The sequence below is a fragment of the Rhodamnia argentea genome, chromosome 6 (genome assembly GCF_020921035.1).
Source record: "Rhodamnia argentea isolate NSW1041297 chromosome 6, ASM2092103v1, whole genome shotgun sequence".
Lineage (NCBI taxonomy): Eukaryota > Viridiplantae > Streptophyta > Magnoliopsida > Myrtales > Myrtaceae > Rhodamnia > Rhodamnia argentea.
The window spans coordinates 12,989,210-13,009,682 of NC_063155.1; the positions used below are offsets into that span (position 1 = coordinate 12,989,210).

The following is a 20,473-nucleotide window of genomic DNA, read 5'->3' on the forward strand; positions in this document are numbered from 1 at the left end:
CACTTTTCATTTCTAGCGTAACTCCAGTTCTTTCTCAGTATGAGTAGCTTGTGCAACTTAAAGAAGACAAGGTAGTCACCCCATATCAATGAGAACGGTGAGGGAAAAAAAGAGAGAGGAGAGCTTAGAGTAAGTTTGACCAGTTTAACTTATGTGTCGTACGTTTGAATTTTCATTAGCCAATCTACTAGTCATCGCACTTTAGAGGTTAAAAGGGATTGTGGTTCATTGTGATACAAAATGCGGTGTACCATATGACAGTAAGATTTCCCTGCACGACCATATGACAGATCATCCGTTGCTTTGTTGAGTAGCTCCTTCACTTGTAGCGTGGTTGCAGCAGAGGAAAATCCAACATTGCGATAGCATAATGTAGTGCAAACACAGCATAACTCCAATAGGATTTACTTGAGATATTTCCATTTGGGAAGAGGGAGGTGGGGGGTTTGAATCCCCACCTTCGGAGGGAGGGGGTGGGGGTGCATGAGGAGAGAGCGGGGTTTTGCAACCTGTACGTGGCACATAGCACATATAGTGTCGGTTGTATAGTAGAATAGAATATAATAGAATTAGACAAAAAAAAAAACTCCGTAAGTAGATAGAAAGTCCTTGTACAAGAAGGAACTATACAGCGGTCGGTTATGTGGTTCATGATTATTTCTTTCGCAGGCTTAACCAGGCAGTCCCAGGAGGATGAGTGAAGGTAGCGACCACTGTCCGTACCGGTGTTCTGTTTGTGTCACTCGGTGCTCTGCACTTCTTATCTTCCCATTGGCCATTGCTAATAATCTGCAGAAACTGACACTCTTTGGCAAATCTCCAACCATTTCAGGGTCTTAAAAGGGAGATCTTGTGAGATTAGATAAGAAATGTCGAGAGGGGTGTGATGTGAACCTGAAGAGCATGTCCTATGTTAACCACAAAGGCATCGGGAAGAGGCTAAAGAGCAATCCACTGTACATCCCTGAGGACTTGAAGCCCATGCACAGGCCCTTGAAGGAGTAGGTTAATGAGATTTACATCGCTGTGCGGCGGCAATCCGATGGTCAAACTCGGATTGGGACAAGGAGGATAGTAGCTCAGACCCATTAGCTGAACTCAGCTCATCTCATCTCGCTCGAAAAATCCCGACCGGAGTCCCAAGCCTTTCCCAATCAATTCCAGCAGCACCATCCTCAGCTTCCTTACTGCAACTGAGTACTTCCCAATGAGCTCTCTGCCATCGTGCAAGCAGATTGAAAATGAGGGCCCCTTCGCTTGCAAGGGCTCTTAAAATCACCGCGGGTTTCTAGTGAAGCACGACGTGTTCAATTCGACGGGCACGAAATCCTTACCTATCCATGTTGAAATAGTGATTCGTGAATGGCCAGTTCACTTATTAGACTTTGCCATCTCTTTCATCAATCACAATACGATCAAATTGGTTGGAACCAACATGCGCTGTCCTAAAGATAGGATGCAGTTGAGTCGGGCAACGGAAGAAACAAGGAAAAAGGTGTGGGCCATAAAGTCAGTAGGTGAAGTGCTAAAATGTGTATCGGATGTCAACATCGAAAGCGTTTTGCCAAGAATTTGCCTCAACAAGAGAGTCCGATGAGTCAGTTTGCTGTAGATAACATTGTCTGTCCATAATACCCAGAAATGAAGTTTGATTCCAAACGTAGTAACTGAAGTTTGACTCCAAATGTAGTGACTACTGTCAAGGTTTAGATGTTTTTGTAACTGTGAGAACAGGAACTATAGTGCCTGTAAGGTGGATTGTTTTGATTGACACTAGTGGTAATTTGGTGTTCTGTTTCATAGTGGCAATGCCAAGCCCTCGCAAGTCCGGACTTTTCCGAATGGCTTAGATATTGCCGAGCTAGCAATGGCCAAACCAGATGGCAGTAAGAGCTGCTCCTGGAAAACAGGTTTCTCCTTTGCTTCTGTCTACTATCTAGGAACTTTCTTGGAACAGGACAAGATGCGAACTATTCCCATCCTTTTAATCGTTTTCTCCTTTCTGGTTTTACTTCCACGGTAAAAAGCTATAGAAATTGGCTGGAATATTTTAAAGTCCTTTCTGTAGTTTTGTTTTTTTTGTTTTACTTTTCTTCCAGGTGTTTTTCAGTAGACTACTACGAATTCTTCACCTCCTCTTAATATTCATAGTGTTGATGCTCTATGTCCGACTCTCTAATGCAGTTATGGTGCTCAAGGCGCTGGTGGGAAGATACCGCCAAACTCATGGCTTGCAATTGATGTTGAGTTGGTTGATGTTTGCTGATTATGATCAGCTTTGTCGGTGTGCCTTGCTGAGTCGTGTTTAGCTGCATATGCGGGGCCAAAGTTTTGTTGTGCTTTAACCCCCGAAAGACAAGATTGCTTTGTTTCTATAGACTTCGAATCGAACAAAATCAACGCAAATGTTAATTTCTAGGAACCATCCTTTTCTCCTAGTCTTACCAATGAAATGCTGATATACTTTCTTTGCGATAAATCTCCATGTTTTTGCCTGTTTGTTTCAAGCCAAGCTGTTTAAGTAGCGCAGTATCCTCTTGTTCTTTCTCAGTATAGAAGGTTGTGTAGCTTGGAGAAGACACGGTAGTCGCCACAAATCAATGGGAGCGAATAAGGGGTGAGAAGAGGTTGGGGTCAGTTCTCTGACCTGTTTCTGTGTAGTACTTTTGTATTTCCTCTAGTCGATCTGCTGGTTACTCGGCACTTCGCAGGTTGAAATGGATCGTGGTTCATTGTGATGCAAAATGCAATAGACCATATGACCAAAGTAAAATTTCCATTTGGATTGTCCGTTGCTTTGTTGAGTGGCTTCCTCATGCGTAGTGCAGTCGCAGCAAAGGAAAATCCAACTTTGCGCTAGTATAATGTAGCACATATTCAGCACGAATTGCACGCTATTTCTGTAAGATAATCCGTTCTAAAGGGTGTAATGCTTTAGGGCCGGCTCTCCTTCATATGTGTCTACTATGTAAATAGATATATGAAGTCCTTGCACAAGAAGGATCTATAAAGCAGTGGGTTGTGGTTCTTGATTATCCCTTTTGCAGGCTCAACAATGCAATCACCGGAAGGATGAATGAAGGTGGTGACTGTCGTCCGCGCCGATGTTCTGTTCGCCGTCAATCGGTGCTCTGCACTTCTTAGCTTCCCATTGCTGATAATCTGCAGAAACTGTATAGGCTTAGAGCTGATTCACTTGCAACGCTTCTCGCTGAGATTGTAGTTTGATTACAACTTAAAAAGGTTGTGATCATATGAGAAAAGATCAGGTCAGGAGGGGGTGTGAGGTGAACCTGCAAAGCTAGTCCTACGTTGATCACGAAGGCATCGGGAAGAGCCTGCAGAGCTAGCCACTGTCCGTCCTTGAGGACATGAAGCCCCTGCGCTGGCCCTTGAAGGACGATAATGAGAATCACATCCCCATCCCACAGCAATCCGAGGGTCAAACTTGGATTGGGACGAGGATAGCAGTTCAGAGCCAGTAGCTGAACTCGGTTCAACTCATCCTGCTAGAAGAATCCCTACTCCAGTCCCAAACCCACCTCGATCAATTCCAGCAACAATATGCTCAGCTTTCTTACTTTGATGCGTACTTTCCCACGAGCTCTCTGCAATGCAGAAACAGATTCAAAAGTGAGCAGAAGGTGACCCCAAGAGCCCCTTGGCTCGCCTGGGCTCCTAAAATTACTGCAGGTTTCTCGTGAAGTTCGACATATACAATGGCGACCCGTCTACAATTCCAAATCCTTACTTATCCATGTCGAAATTGCGATTCGTGCATGGTTGGTTCCCTCATAAGACTAGGTGATCGGTTTCATCAATCACTAGTCATATTGAGTGGAACAAACATGTCCTGTCCTAATGACGGGATGGAGTTGAGTCCAGTAACGGAAAGAAACAAGGAAAATGGTGGGGACCGGAGAACCAGTCGGTGCAAGTGCAAAAAATGTGTGTTCTGCCAAGAGTTTGCCTCAACAAGAGAGTCTGTTGAGTCGGCCTGCTGTGGATAAAACTCGGTTTTTCAGCCGGACCGGAATGTATGTATGTCCGTAGTCCACAGAAATGCAAGCGAAAGGTTACTCATAAAGAGCCGGATGACAAAGGGTGTCGGGAACTGTCCCTCCAGAGGTGCACCTTCTCTTTGTGATTGTCGATGCTCGTGTACAACCTGCAGCTCCTCTTCGGGTCTTCCTAGTAGACGCTCGCCTTGTCCTCGATCGGCAGCTCGAAGAATTCCTCCGCCACCTCCAACACATCGGTCATTAGCTTCTTCGCAACCCCATGATTCGTCAACTGCAGTTGACACGAAATGGCATTTTATCTCTCTGTTTGGCATTTGCAATTCACGAGTGCTGGTGCAACATTAGACTACCTATTTCCGAAACCAGATTTTTGGCGCCCCATCGAAAAGTACTTGTTACGCTGTTTGATTCTTTTCCAGAAGCAGATTCTTTCCTGCGAACTAAAACGATTGAATCTATACTACTTCGGTACCGGAAATGTTCCAGCGGACGCTTAAATGCAGGTAAGTATGCATGTTGACATTCCCTGATCCTATTTACCATGAAAAAAACTTTTTAAGGTAGACACAGCTGTTTGCAAAACCTGAAAGAAGCCAAACTCTTGGCCCACCTTCAGAACTTGCCGGACGTTTTCTGCTCGGTCTCGTCTGAGGTCGATTACCGGAATGACTTCGCAGAGCGCAAATTCTTCAGAACTTGGAGCACAATGCTTTATACGCAGTTGGACTGAATTATCATAAAGCAATACTGGCTAAACTTGACGTGGAATTGGAGACTTGAGCTTGGCTTTGCCGACAGCGGGACATACTACCACTATCAATAGATTAGGATTTGAACTTATCACTAGTCGGTTAAGTACGCACCGACTTCGACTTCTCCAAATACCATTTTTATTGTTACAAAGTGAAAATCCGTGTATATCCTTCTTATAGATGCAAACCACATAAAAATCAAACTTATGAACTATTCAACCCTTGCCCAAGGTTGGCGGGGGCGGCTCCTGCCTTAGGCCGGTGACCTCCACCGGCCAGCAGTGAGGCCCGACCATGGCCTTGCGGAGGGAAGAGGAAAAAAAAAAGGAAAAGGAAAAGGAAAAAGGAAAACAAAAAAAACGAATAAAAGAATAATGGTAACTAGAACTTGGAAAAAGAAGAATCTAAGGGCGTGCATGGTAACACTTCTCTATCGGAAATTAACTTCTAACGAAGTTGATTTTTCTACTTCTTCTCAAAAGCAGAAGTTGATTTTTCTACTTCTGCTCCAAATTAACTTTTGATTAGAGAAATTCATTTGGTAACGGTTGAAAATTTTTACTTTTGAAACATTATTAACAAAAATTCTAAAGTCGATGGCGGTAGTCGGGCGGTGTCAGGGCGGCGGAGGCGGAGGTCGGTGTGGTTGAAAAAGTGATACTAAAGCGGAGAAATAAAAAAATTTTTACTTCTCAAAGTTGGCCAAAAACCTTGCAAGAAGTTGAAAATCCTATCAAAAGTTAAAAATCCTTCCGTAAGTCAATTTTTTTACTAAACGGATTTACGCTTAGCAAGGTTTTTACCAAATGGATTTTCTTGCTAGATTAACTTATGGCAGAAAAATCCAAAAGCGAAGTGTTATCATGCGGCTCCTAATAGTGTTTCACTATCTTCAAATTGAGCAATGGCGAATGGTAACTAGTCAGTAACTCGGACTATGTGGCACTAGACGTCATCATGGGCTAGACAGAGTGCAAGCTTGCCCGGGCCCGTCCACCTAACAACCGGGCTTGGTTGACCAAAATAGGCCCAATTGGGTGGGCCCAGCTAACTTTGTCAAGCCTTGATATTTTCTAGGCAGGGCTTGGGGCAAGAGTCCTTAGGTCTTAGCTTATTGTAAAGGTCCATATTTTCAAAGAGAGCCCATAAGAAAACGGTTTAAATTTGGGAAAATTGTTCAAAAAGTCATAAACCTATAGCAATTTTGCAAATTCAGTCCTAAACAAGTCATAAACCTTTTCACTTTTTACAAATTGATTTCATCTGATCAATTTTGCCCGAAAAGCACTTATGGACGTCGGCTTTTTTGTATGGTACGGTTGGTGCCGGCGTTGACAATTTTATAATCATTTAATAATTTTTGATTATTTTTAATTTTTTTCCTTTTCCTTTTTTTTTTTCTTTTTCACTCCACCGGCCTTAGGGGAGGGTAGCCCTCACTTAGGCGGATGTGTGCCACTTTACCACCTGCCTTAGCTTGAGCTAGTGAGGGCAGCCCTCACCTTCACCAATTTGCCAAAGGGCTGCACTCACTTGGCCAGCCGAGGGCAACCCTTACCTGCGGACCAACGACCCTCGGCCATTGACAAGGCCTAACGGAGGGAAAAGGGAAAAAAAGGAAATAAAAAATATTATTAAAAGTTATACACGTTAATGTTGGTCATGCCATGTCAAGCATATGGTGTTCACGTCAACGATTTACGGTCAAAATTATCCAAATTGACTTAATTGGAAAAATGTGAAAATGTTTAGTTCTCAATTGATATAATTAAAATGTTTAGAATTGAAATGGCAAAAGTGCAATAATTTTATGACTTTTTGCATAATTTTTCAAACCTCTGCATGACTAGTTGCCTATCGAGGTCCTTGGTATGTGCAATTGTAGTGAACACACATACATACAGCCGGCGACAACAACTAAGCGGAAAGCAACAAAGGCGACCGCATCGCACGGTTGAGATGGAGGGGACGGTAGAAGAGGGAGCTGGAGGCAACGTGGGAAGAAGGGTTGTAGAAGAACGAAGAATAGGAAAGAAAAATACATTAATATATTTTGGACCATTCAATTCACTTGTTTTATTAGCAAAACTACAAAAATAATTTAGTCATCGTATATATCATTCTCTCAACAGGGGTATGATGGATTTTATGGCTGCATTGAAGACATTTAACCTATGGAAATAAGGTATGTTTCAAAGTATGGTATACCTAATTCGTTCAGTGATCCAAGATATTTTTGGGCATGTTTTTCATGTGTTATTTATGGGCTTAATACACCTCAGTGCCATAAGTTGTGTACGCTCTTTAGAAACTTTCAAATCGATCACTTTATTTTTTTAGTGCTAATTTTATTGATCCTTTGCACTTTTAAAACGATCACTTTAGTATCAATTCCCAGCCACGCATCTCAAATATTAATAAAAATACCGTGTTATTTTCAGCACGTTAGCGACTAAGATCTTTTAAGAGTTACACTATGATGTAAAAACTTAGCACTAAGTGATCGATTAAGTTTTGGCACTAAAGCTACAACTTATGCCTTTGTTATTTATGGAATTTGTTCAGTTATCTTATCGGCAAATCTGATTCGGCCTCATCTAGCTCCACGCAATACACTAAAACAACAACAGGGACAGACAGTCTGCAATTCCAAGGGACAAGATCGCGAGCTTGGACGGCGTCAGAACTCACGTCCCGCTAATTCCAAGACGATGATCGTGGTGAACGAGGCGCGTTCATCTATCTTGCCATAGATTTATGCCACGTGCCTTTGTCATGGACCATAATTTTTGTTTTTGTTTAATACTAATTAAAAGAATTGTATATTCTGAAGATTGATGGAGGCAAGAGGCCGGCCAGATAATAAGGAAAATTTAGGTCTCGTCATCCCATGATGTTCCTTTTGACCGACCGATCTTCGATTGGCTTGGAATATGACACTATGGATCATGTAATCTTCGAGCCCTTGACAATTTGACAATTACATTTTGAGTTGACCAATACGTCCACTTGATTATCCCACATGTTTCAATCGGGTTTGATTAGCGGGATTACATCAATGGAAATAGAATGGTAGGAATTGAAATGGCAATTAATCATCGAATTAACACGCTTCATAACTCTCGGAACGACAATAACATGATCCATTAATGTTTTTAAATTGTGATTCTAATAATTAATAGGCAAACTAAAAAAAAAGTCATACCATATCAAGTTTTCTTTCGGTATAAGTTTATAATTTAATACTTAATTATTGTACATTCATTCATTCCCATTTACTTAATCACTAATTCCCCGTGTTAATGAAAATCAAGTAAAAGACTAGGGGTGAACGGTTCCAAATTCATTATAGATTCCACCTGGAACTTACTCGTTACAACAAATTCCTCTTTTCTTGAAATCTAGAACTTACCATATATCTTGTGGAACCTACGTAGGTTCCAAGGTCCGATTTTAAGGTATCCGGAAACTTGCTAATTTTAATTTTCTTTTTTTTTTTTTTTCATATTTAGTTAAGCAAAATGAAAGTAAGCGCAATTGATGCATGCATGGATGAGTGCCGTCGATAGGGAATTTATAGATGCAATATGTACGAATGGGTGAAGTGTATGGGCGGTGTATGGGGAATTTCGGGAGTAAGTATATGGAGTAGTGTATAAACAAAAAGGAACCAATAGAAAACGATTATCACTAAGGCATAAAGGACGTACCACCAATCAAGGATAATAATCGGGATTGGATAGAAACTCACCACCACAGTCTAAAGGCTACCCCACTAATTGAGGATAAAAGGGCTTTTGGTTTATCTCCATGGACTAATCCACTCTCGAAAGATAAAGATATCGATGGTTTATAACTCAACTCATAAAGATAAATTCTCATTCATTCGCAATCTGACTTTAATGGAGAATTCTTCCTTTACTTATAGAGAGACTCGAACATAGAAAATAGACAACAATAAAGATAGAGGACCAACCAACTAATAAAGACATGGGGACTAAACAACATAGGGACTCCCCAAACATTAAAGACACTTGGGAGCTAGAAAGCAATTAAATGACAACTAGAGACCAGAAAGCATTAGATGATATGGAGACTTCATCCATACTCTTCCAAATTTGTCCACTAGGTTGGACCAACAAATATTCTTCATTGGAAGTCTCCAAATGACCAAGGAAAAGACTTAGATAAGTCCCCCGTTGGTATGTTATTGGTTGGCAATTAAATCAGCAACTAACTTGGAGAAATAGAGCTTAATCAATTAGGACAGCATTCGGTAACTCTTTAGTCATCGGTATGTTGCTAACCACTATGTTGGTAAGCTCACACCACCGAAGCAAATTGTAACCATAGTTGGTTTTAGCCTAAATGAACAACGAAGTTGTTGGAATAGCCAACGGAATCAGATTAGAACTTATAGATGGTTTTGATGTGTTGGATGCTCTCACATCATTCTCCTTGGGTTGTTTGAGATTTGACCTCAAATCTGAATGGTCTTCATCCTCCAAATAAGGAGAAAGGTCTCCCATGTTCAACATCACCAAAACGCCAAACTCTTGAGAACTTTGAATGAGCCATGAGCTTATTCTTTTGGCGGGACGGATATCTATGCTTCATCAAGTGAAGCCATACAAGATCACTTGGTTGAAAACAAGATTTCTTTCGATGCAGGTTAGCTTTCTTCTTGTAGGACTCATTAGCCTTCTTAATCTTTGAACGGATCAGTTCATGAAGCTTCTTGATTACTTGAGCCCTTTCTTTACTATCAAAGTTGATGTGAGAGTTGGATGGAATCGGGATCAAATCGATCGGTGTGAGAGGGTTAATTCCATAAACAACTTCAAGAGGTGAATAACCAGTTGTATAACTTGGTGATCGGTTATAAGCAAATTCAGCATGTGCAAACTTCAAATTGCATTCTTTTAGAGATTTACTCACCATTCCATGAGGGAGAATAGTAAGAGTTCGATTGGTTACCTTTGTTTGGCCATCGGTTTGTGGATGACAAGTTGTGCTAAACAAAAGTCTCGTTCCGAACATTCTCCATAGCGTCTTCCAAAAGTAGCTTAACCATGGAAGTGAATAATTCTCTAAAGTACAAATCAGCAACATGAGATGCATCATTCGTCTTATGACATGGCACGAAATGAGCCATTTTAGAGAACAGGTCAACAACCACCATGATGGCGTCTTTTTCCCTCTAAGTTCTCAGAAGAGCCACGATGAAATCCATACTCACATCTTCCTAGGGTTGTAATGGAACCGGAAGTGGGGTATACAAATCATCGTGAAAATCATGAAAATGACTCTTGGCTCTTTGACAAGTTGCACATCTCAAGATAATGGCATGCACATCTCCATTCATCTTTGGCTAGTAGAAATGCTCTTGAAGGACATCAAGAGTTTTGTTGATGCCGAAATGACCAGCCAAGCCTTCACCATGCGCTTCTCGAATCAGCAACTCTCTAAAGGAACTCATCGGTATGCATAATCGATTTCCTTTGAAAAGGAACCTATCCTTGATAGAATAAGTGCCCTATACTCCATGCTTACAATCGTTGATGATGGACAAGAAGTCGAGATCATCAACATGGAGCTCTTTTATAGGTTGGAAACCAAAAATTTTGGAATCTAGAACAACAATCATAGAATACCTTCTTGACAAAGTATCGGCTACCATATTAGTTTGGCAAGGTTTATACTTTGAAACAAAAGAAAAGGATTGGAGAAATTCTACCCATTTGGTGGCATGTCTTGAATTCAGCTTGTGTTGGTTGCTAATGAACTTAAGGGCCTTATGATCAAAATGAAGCGCAAACTGTTTCAGCCTCAAGTAATAACTCCAATGATCTAGAGCTCTAACAATGGCATAGAACTCTTTATCATACATTGAATAGTTCTTGATGGAATTGGTCAGCTTCTCGCTGAAGTACGCCAACGGCCTTTGCCCTTGCACAAGAACAACCCAATTGCCAACCGCACTAGCATCACATTCAACTTCAAACACTTTATCAAAGTCAGAAACGGCAAGAATATAAGACTCACACAGTTTCTATGTGACATCCCGAATTTTCACTAGATTAGAAATCATTAGAAAAAAAAAGAATATCTCTTGATTTGTTCCTTAAGATATCTAGAAACTTCTAGAGAAAGCTAAATAGTTCTTAATAAAGAAGCAATCTTAAAACTTCTTGAAGAAGCTAACCTTTTTGGCTTGCCAAGGAAGCTATCTTGTAGCTTCTTGAGGAAGCTATTTGAAGCTTCTCAAGGAAGCTATTTGAAGTTTCTTAAGGAAGCTATTACTCGATTTTATTTAAGAGTGTTTTCCTAAAAATTTCACATTTAAAAAAATGACAAGTGAGCAAGAACGAGATGAGCCAAGACGAGGACCGCTGATTCTCGCCCGGCCTAGCCGGCGATGTTAATGCGCTCGCTTAGCTAACGTGGTAGTGGGTGGTTCGTTATGGACCGTCCATGGCCGTCTACTTGGCCGGTGCCAATCGTCCGGCTACGTTGCTGAGGTTCCATCTCCATCCCTATACTTAGTAATTAAAAGTCATAAGTTAAAAAGTAAGTCAATGCATAAGTTAATGTATAAGTCAATGTATAAGTCAATGCGAAATTAATTAGATAAAGATAAGATTAGTGTCATTTTCATTTATTAAATGAGATTCATTAATTAAGCATACAAATCGACCAATTGAATAACGATAAGTGACTATTCTAGGGACTTAGGATATTAGCCTAAACAAATGAACCAATAATACGCAAGCTCATTAATTAAACTTGGAAAAAATAGTTTGAAAAGTCAAATGTGATGAATGTTCTAAAGGATACGATTAATGTCATTTTCAAGCATTGAAGGTAGAGATTATGATCAATATTAACCATACATGTAACATCCTGTATTTCGATTCACTTTCGAAGTTCTAAATGAATGAAATGTCTCATTAATGTATTTTAGCTAAATCTCACTCATAATTGATCCCTCTTGAGAGGACTAACCAAATGGGAATGACTAGTTAGGAAAATCAAGTACGTGGACCTAAGAACTTGATCCTGGATTGACTCTTTGGCCATGAAAATTGTCGAGGGAATATTTTGAACTAATATAGGCCGATCCTAGAATGGTTAATGAACGATTTGAGTAATACCCTATGCTTGGATCACATGTGATTCCGTTTGACCTCGTATGGATTTCGAACGTCCCTAAATTATTTTCTAACGATTGTGTCCATCGGGACTAGTGATTGACCCTCACAATTAAATGACAACCAAAGTCGCCATGATTTGAGAAATTCTTAAACGTGATATTAATTATAGGTCGATACGCGTAACTTCTAAAAGTCACCCCGTTAGTTTGAGATACGTTGAAATTTCAATTGATCTAGATTGATCGCGAATCGAACTTCGAAATTAGACGTTAGATCTTCGGGGGTTCCAACAAATAAATTTTGGACGTTACCTCATACGGAGTACGGTACTTCGCGGTTCGTCCCAAAGTGTTCGGAAAAATAAAATTAAGACTGGAAATGGGAAAATACCCATTTATCCTTGGAAGATACCCATTTCTCCACTCTAGTCAAGGGACATTTCAGTCATTTTTTCCCTCATGGCCGAATTTGACTAGTCAATGGTGAAGGAAATTACCAAATTACCCTTCTTGCATTTCAAAAGCAAAAATGAGATGAATTATTGGTGGACCCCACAACTTCTCTCTCTTCATTTTCAAGATCAATAATTCAAGACCAAATATCTACCTCCAAAATATCTTAACCTATTATATTGAATATTTCCATCATCTTCTTCATAAATTGCATGAAACTTTCTCTCACCTCACTTTCTTTCTCTACTTGGCCAAATTTTATCACCATTACCACCACCACCATCAGAATTTTTACCAAGCTATCACCGGCCTCACCTTGAATCACCAAAGCTAGACCGCCACCGTGAGCTATCCGGAGTCATTGGATTTCCGTGGGTTAAAGCCGGTAGAGAGAGGACCGCCAAAGCGGCCACTCGGATAAAAAAATTTCTCAACTTTTCACCAAAAAATTTGCTCCATTTTTAAGGTAAGCTAGTTTTTAAACCTTGATTAGCTAGTTATGATGCTAAAGGATTAGGATTTGAGTAGTTTTGAGTGAGAAATTGATGTTGGTTCTTGGATACCTTGGCCGAAAATATGAGGGAGGAGAGAGAAAGAAATTTTGTGTTCTTGATGAGAATAGTATTCCATGATTAGGTTTGGGTGGCCAAGATTGAAAGTGATTTTACCGAGATTAATTGTGTGGTTTGTATTGAATCTTGCTTTATGAGGTGAAATCGGGTGGCTATGGTTAATTATTGCTTTATAATATATTAATCATGTGGCTTAGATTAAATGTACGTTATGATAATTTAATCGTACGGTCTCAATAAATTACTACATTAGTGTGATTTGATCGTATGGTACATATTAATTGCACGTTAGTATAATTTAATCGTACGGTATATATTAATTGCTACGTGAGCATAATTTAATCGTGTGGTATATATTAATTGCTACGTTAGCATAATTTTAATCGTATGGTGTAGATTAATTATTGCATTGGTATAAATTAATCGTGTGGTTCCGATTGGCCAATAGCTTAGTGTGATTTAATCGGGTGGTCCCGATTAATTAATTATTTAACGTGAGTAAATCACGTGGTCCCGATCGAATATTTCTTCGGTAGAATTAAATCGAGTGGTCTCGATTGAGCGGTTGGAAAAAATTAGAAAGATCGCATGGTCCCAATCTTTTATTAGAGAAAATTGGTGAGATCGTGTGGTCTCGATCTGTTAATCGGGAAGTTTAGCAAGATTGTGTGGTTAAGATTGATTGATCGGGAGGTTTTTATGTGATCGTGTGGTATCGGTCGAGCGATCGAGGTATTATTATTATTATATGGTCTTTATGAGGAATAATAGAGCGTGAGTACGGAATTTTACCCCGAGGCGTTATCACGCGGGGTTTGTATTTATAAGACCATATTTTACCCCGAGGCGTTAAACGCCGGGTTCTATTTATTATTTTATCCCGAGGCGTTAAACACGGGATATTAACCTGAGGCGTTATTATGCGGGTTATATTGACATGAGGCGTTATTACGCGAGTCCGGACTATATAATGGTCTGAGGTGTTATTACGTTGGTCTGTCCATTTATGTTATAGCTTGATGCGTTAAACGTGGGCTTTTGAGTAACGTGGAAATTTTTGTTAAGGCGTAGCAAGTTGGGAGAAAGATCGACGTGTATTTCTGGAATTTATTTGGTGGGTTCCATTGATTGAGTGTGGATATTTTGAAAACTGCTCACCTAGATTGTGCCCGGAGGCACTAACGCCCTAATCTAGGATTATGGATTTTCTTATTAAGATTTATTCTCACCCCGTCGTGGGTTCCTTTTTTCAGACCCTCCGCCTCGACAATGAACGACCCGCCTTAGAGATTTGGAACCCTTGAGACATGGAAACCGTAGTGATAGAATACCCGGTGGGGGAGGACAAAATGTACTATAGGCATACTACTACAATATGGGTAGACGTCGGAGAGAATTTTTGAAAGCCCCATACATATTTGGCATGGGCATATCGCCACGGGGATATGTTAGTAGGACCGCTGAAGGGTTTCGATATCCCCTATGACGAAGTTGGGGAATTGGACCCCACTCAAGCTGCACCTCCCGATGATGTAGTAACGAGCTCGAACACCGACCCCGACGATTCAAAGTCCGACCCGGAGGACTCGGTGCCAGAAGAGGATGTGGAAACCGTAGAGCCATCGGATGTGGAGCTGCCACCTAAGATAGATGAGGAGGAGGAAGCTTTAGGGTCTGAGACCGATGATAGCGAGGATAAGGCCTAGGGTAGTTGGCCTTTTGACTTTTGTTGAGTGATTTTCTTTTAGAGGAAAGTTAGGCTTCGACCGCTAGATCATTTTGTTATAGGTGGTCATAGGCTTGTACATTAGCCCTCGAAGCCTTAGGTTTGACTTGTGTAAAGGATATGTGGATATGTATATAAGTTTTCATTTTTTCGTCCCAAGTTATCGTAGTGTTACTTGTTTCTGTACGGGGTTTGGTTTTCTGCTTCCGCATGTGTATATCATTCATGTTGAGTTTGAATTTCATTGACATTTGGATCCTAGAGAACTCTACAATAACGTGGCCAAAGGGGATGTTGGCGAGCTCGTAGGGATCGGGTCGTGACAATACAAGTGGACCAATCAAATGAGGATAAGTGGCTACTCTAAAACCTAAGGTAACTAGCTTAAACAAATGGATCAATGAGAAGTAAGCTCATTAATGAAACTTGAAAAGAAATTTAGGAAAATTTAAAATGATTTAAATGCATTTCACATTAGCAAACTTAGGAAGCAAGCTAAAAAATCACTATAAATAGGGGTAAGTTCTCTTCAATTTTTTCATTAGCCCATTCTCTCTTCTGTAGGGCTCTGTTAGAAAGAGAGACTGCTGATGGAGCAGCTGTTTAAAAGGTAAATCTTATATGGTCATGTTCGACTCTGGTGTGATTCTCACCGAGTTTTCATGGGGCCGGTAGCCCCAATTGCTAGGGGAAACAAACACATTGCTATTGCCAAGTATACAAATTTGTTCACTTCCGCGTGAGTTGCCGAGATGGTTTTTGTCTACTTGAAGGCATGGCCCCCTACAATCCAAGGCCAAGCATAGGAACTAAAGCCCACCATTGAAGGAATGACAGTCAAGTGCAGAAGCATTATAAAAAGGTCAGATTTTACAAATTTTAATGGTGCACTTGAGAAATGTGAAATCTGCTAGAGATCGGGAATGCGGCGGAGCTGAGCGTGGAGTTGGTCGGGGCGTTGCCGGACAACATGAGGCATGCTCTCGGCAATAAGAACTCTTTCCTCGCCAAATACTTCAGGAGAAACTCGTACACCGTGGGCAAGCTCAGGGGGCCGTTCGCAAGCATGTTCGCGAGATTGGAGCGTCCGAATGAGTACTTGCCTGAGGACAAGGACCCGACGCATGTATGGTTGGTCATAATGTTTGTCATCGTTGTTGCCGTCGTAGGTTGGTAGGCGATTCTCTCTCTTGGTTCTTGTTTTGAGTAAGGTAATTGTTGATTAAGAAATGCATCATGGCATTTTGTGTATTGATCTCGTTGACCCGTTATGACTATTTTTACTATTATTTGATCTTTCTGAGAATGAGAAATTGGAGAATTTGATTGACTTTCTTCTTAGTGATCTGAATTCGCATATATTTCAGTTGATTTTGTTGTTAACGTATTTGGATGCACACAATGAGACAAGCGACATATTTCGTTGGTCGACATTAAGGTAAAGCTTAAAAAAATGCGGTGAAGAAAGCAACCGTTCCTTTGGAAGGATAGATCATTCTGTCTTGGCATAGATCATTCTATCTTGAAAGTGAGAAAGATAGAGAAGTACCTGTCCTCACTCATAAGTGGCTTCTCTGGTTTTGATGAGTATGAGATGCTTGTTCTTGAATTTGGAGACGACAGTTTGATGCTAGAGATCATTATCAAGAGATTGACGGTATTAAGAAATGGAGATTTAAGTGAGAGAATTTACATAGAACAACCAAAGGATTTTGTTCTTCCTGAAAATGAGAGGAAAGCATGTAAATTAGTTAAATCTCCTTATCGGCTTAAGCAAGCATCGAAGCAGTGGCATGAGAAATTTGATTCAGTCATATTGTCCAATGATTTCAAGCAGAATAGTGTTGATAAGTGTATTTATTCTAAATTCACTAAAGACTATGGATTTTTAGTCTGCTTATACATTGATGATATATGCTTATCTTTGAAACAAATATGACTGGAGACATTGAGACTAAGAAGTATATAATTTAAAACTTTAAAATGAAAGATTTGGATGAAATATATATTGTCTTAGGTATTAAAGTTAAAAGCATAGTGGGGGTTATTCTTTGAGTCAATGTGACTATATTGAAAAGATGTCAAATAAATTTACACATATTGGTTTTGAAGAAATGAGTACTCCGTTTGATACTAGTATCAAACTAAATTATAATCTTGATAGAGCAATAGCATAACTTGAATATGTAAGTGCTATAGGGTCTTTATTGTATGTAATGCATTGTACTGGATCTGATTTTTTTTGTTTTTATGTGCAAATTGAGGTAATCCAAAAATAGAACATTGAAATGTTGTCACCAAAATTTTTGGTTATCGTAAGATAACTAAAAAAAAATTGGGATTTTTTTTTTTTAATAATTGGTTGGCTGTATTAAGAGGATGCACCAATGCTAGTTGGATTACAAGACATTAGTGAATGTGCTATATCTTGGGCGAGCAAGAAATAAATATGCATAACTCACTCAATGATGGAATCGGAATTCATTGCTTTAGGTTAATTGGAAAAGAGGCTAAGTGGATTACAAACTTTCTGTTAGACATCAAATTATTGCCTAGTCTTATGCCTCCTATTTCTATTCATTGTTGCGGTCGGGCTACTTTGGTAAGAGCTTATAGTAGCACGTATAATGGAAAGTCTAGACATATTAGCCTAAGACATGAGTACGTGAGACAATTGATTTAAGATGGTACTATAACAATTGTCTGTGAGGGCAAGTAAGAATTTGGCCAATCCCTCTACTGTATCAAGAGATGTGGTAAATGTGACTTCACAAGAAATGAGCTGAAGCCCTTTGCTTAAAATTACCAGTAATGGTAACCCAACCTAATACTAGCATATCACTAGTTATAAGGTTTAATGGGTAAAAACAAGTTACTAATAGCAATTGTTTGATATTGACACTAGCCCGGACATGAGAAGTCGGTATTGTGCATTACGTTTAGAGGTTGAGTTATACTCTTATGACGTATAATACGATTTAGTAGCGTGTTTATTAGTAATAGAAGCATGTGAAAATACTTCACCTATATGGGCTTAGAAGTGGTGCCGCTTCTTACGGAAGTTAGGGTTACTTTCTAGAGAGCTCATGAAATAGGTACAAGCACAAGGTCATAATAGTGCTAAGTAAATACGAACTTCTCGTTGAAACAAGAGATTTGTATATGCGTGGTATGTCTGATTCTATTATATAGAGTAGCAAATTTAAAGCCCGCAACTAATTTGTAACTTTTATAGAATTTTGAGATACTTACACTAATTGAAGGTTTAACTCGAAAGAGACCTTCTGTATGTATATTAATCTCATGGAGATTTTGGCTGTATTTTTTTTTTTTTTTAGAAATTTTGTTTTTACAAACAAAGTGGAGGATTGTTGGTGGTTTGTTTGCAAAAACAAACTAAGAGGTGCTTTGTCCTACATCGAAAAGATGTGAGTGCGCACGTGGACTAGATTTGGCACTAATCAATTATTACCATTGTGTTCTAGTGAAAGAGTGCAACTGTTCACGAAGAATTGTGAAAATCTTGAAAGGTTGTGTCTATTCAATTAGCGGTTATTTTCTAAGGCACTCTTACAACCTTTAGTGTGTTTGTGTCTATTCGAAAATAGCTACCGATTCTTACATGAAAAGGTGTGATTGAATAAATTGTTTGGACACGAAGAGTTGCATGAGAAGAAACTATTTTTCGGACGCAAAAAGGTGTGTTCATTTTTCATTATATATTTAAGTGATCTATTCATTTTTAGAAGCTTTAACTTCACTTTTCAATTTTTGTTCTTTCAACACAAGAGAAATACAGCCTTTGGTTCCAATTGTTTCCTAGAAAGATCTTGAAGAAATATCAGAATTGCTATTTGCTATTCTCGTTGAGACTTTGTTGTATCCTGGAGGACATTTGCTGGAAACCATTAGCAACGTTGTGAGGCAAATGAATCCTTAAAGAAAGTGATTACACGCCTCAAAGTCTGATTTCATTGTTCATCTCACTCGATGAAATTTTCCCAACATCAAGTCCTCTGAACTGTGCAGATTTGAGAGAGAGAGAGAGAGTTGCGTTGTTGTTGTCGTTGTTGTGAGGTTTGATTTGAACGGTGAAGAAGAGAGCTCGGAAGTGGGGGGCATAAATAGAGAGAGAAAGGGAGGATTTTGTGGGTGATGAAAGCGGAGAGAATGTGGGAGGAAAGGAAAGGAAAGAAATGCGGAGAGTGAAGTTTGACTCCAAATGTTTGTGTGGGGAGGATTGGAACGCGGTAAGCAGCTGCGTAACTGTTTTGCGGTCGCACGGAGTTACGCCACCAATGAAAGCTACGTAAGATGACAGTTTGCCCTAGAAAATGCCGCACAGGCCCGTTTCCATAAATAAAAAGAAAATTGCCTTAATCTCGTAAATTTTCGAAAAAAGCCCAAAAGATTGAACAGGTATATCTAGGAAATGTCGATATGTGTCCATCATTTTGCAGCTCATGGATATTTCCAAGGAAAGATATTTGAAACTTGTATAACGAGCAATATCAATCATATTGTGAAATTCATGGCTGAGTTGATTATATTATAATATACTTCTCTACTATAATCATTTTGATCACATTGAGCTCATCGACGTGAAATTAAACCCACCGAAGATTTCTCAATCTTATCTTAAACAACCATCTTATGAGATAAAATTTCCGAAAAAAAGGGTCAAAATAGCAAATAATCAAATGATAATTGGATCAAACCGAATCGAATCGAATCGAATCGAATCGAATCGAATGACTCAGTACCTCATATCAAACACTTGGCAACAACTTGCATCTTTATGCATTCGGAACTTTTCCCATACTCGCTTCAAACTCTCAGTAAAATCTCAACCCCATCGTCAATCGTCAATCCCCTCTTTTCACGCACTCTCTCTCAGCAAGAATTTACCAAAGAGAGAGAGAGCATCAACACCAACCTTGAGGCCACCTATTCCGAGGGTCCCATCGAGGCAACCACCTCTTCTTCTTCTGATTACTGCTCTCATTAGCACGACCATTTGATCCCAAGCGAATCTCGGCCTTCCGATCCTTCCTCGGCCCGATCATAAGCTTCGACAAGAGCCCCCGGCGGGCCGCCCTTCGCAGGCCGGGGTGACTGGGCGGGTACTCTTGGGCTGCCATCAATCCGATTGGCCGAGGGAGATAGCTGAAGATGTAGCCATCCTCGTCGCCTCCCACGACCGCAACCGGGAAGATCTCGTCGCGGGAGCGGATCGAGTTGAGATTCAAGTACTTCTGCTCGAGGGACTCCTTGGGCACGTTCCTTGCCAACAGTGGAGATGCACCGCCCCAGTTGTTGGTGCCGAGCGATGGGTGTTGTGGTGTTCTAAACTCTCGCAATTCCAATTGGTGATGCCTCATCTCTCTCTCTTTCTCTTTCTAAGATGGTATTAGAGAATGGCTGGGTTGAACTTGTTGGTGGGAGTGTTTTGTTTGTGGAGTTGGAGGGGTGATGAATCAAGAATATAATGATTGAAAAAGATTCATTGGGATTGGCTTCATATTGTTTGAGACTAGGTTAAAATTAACTAATCTTTTTGGTGGGTTTCTTTATCATAAAATAAGATTTGTGGTTTCTTGGGAGTGTCACAAGAATTAAATAACATACGATCCTAGGGTTGTAAAATGTGACCGATGTAGACATAAACATTTTTGTATGTTTATCTGGTCTCAAAATTTGGCTATATTTACTTATTAATGATGAGTTTGAAACCACGACGCATCTGCGTTCTTGGTTGGCGCCTTTCGTGTCGAGGATAAAAGAGTCTAAATCGA

The 20,473-nt window shown here is 40.0% G+C and overlaps 2 pseudogenes; both read right to left on the minus strand.

Annotated features, from left to right (window-relative positions):
• Positions 1-569: 569 nt before the first annotated feature.
• On the minus strand, positions 570-1,342 carry LOC125315488 (annotated as a pseudogene).
• Positions 1,343-2,888: 1,546 nt separating this feature from the next.
• LOC115730323 lies at positions 2,889-4,910 on the minus strand (annotated as a pseudogene).
• Positions 4,911-20,473: the final 15,563 nt, after the last annotated feature.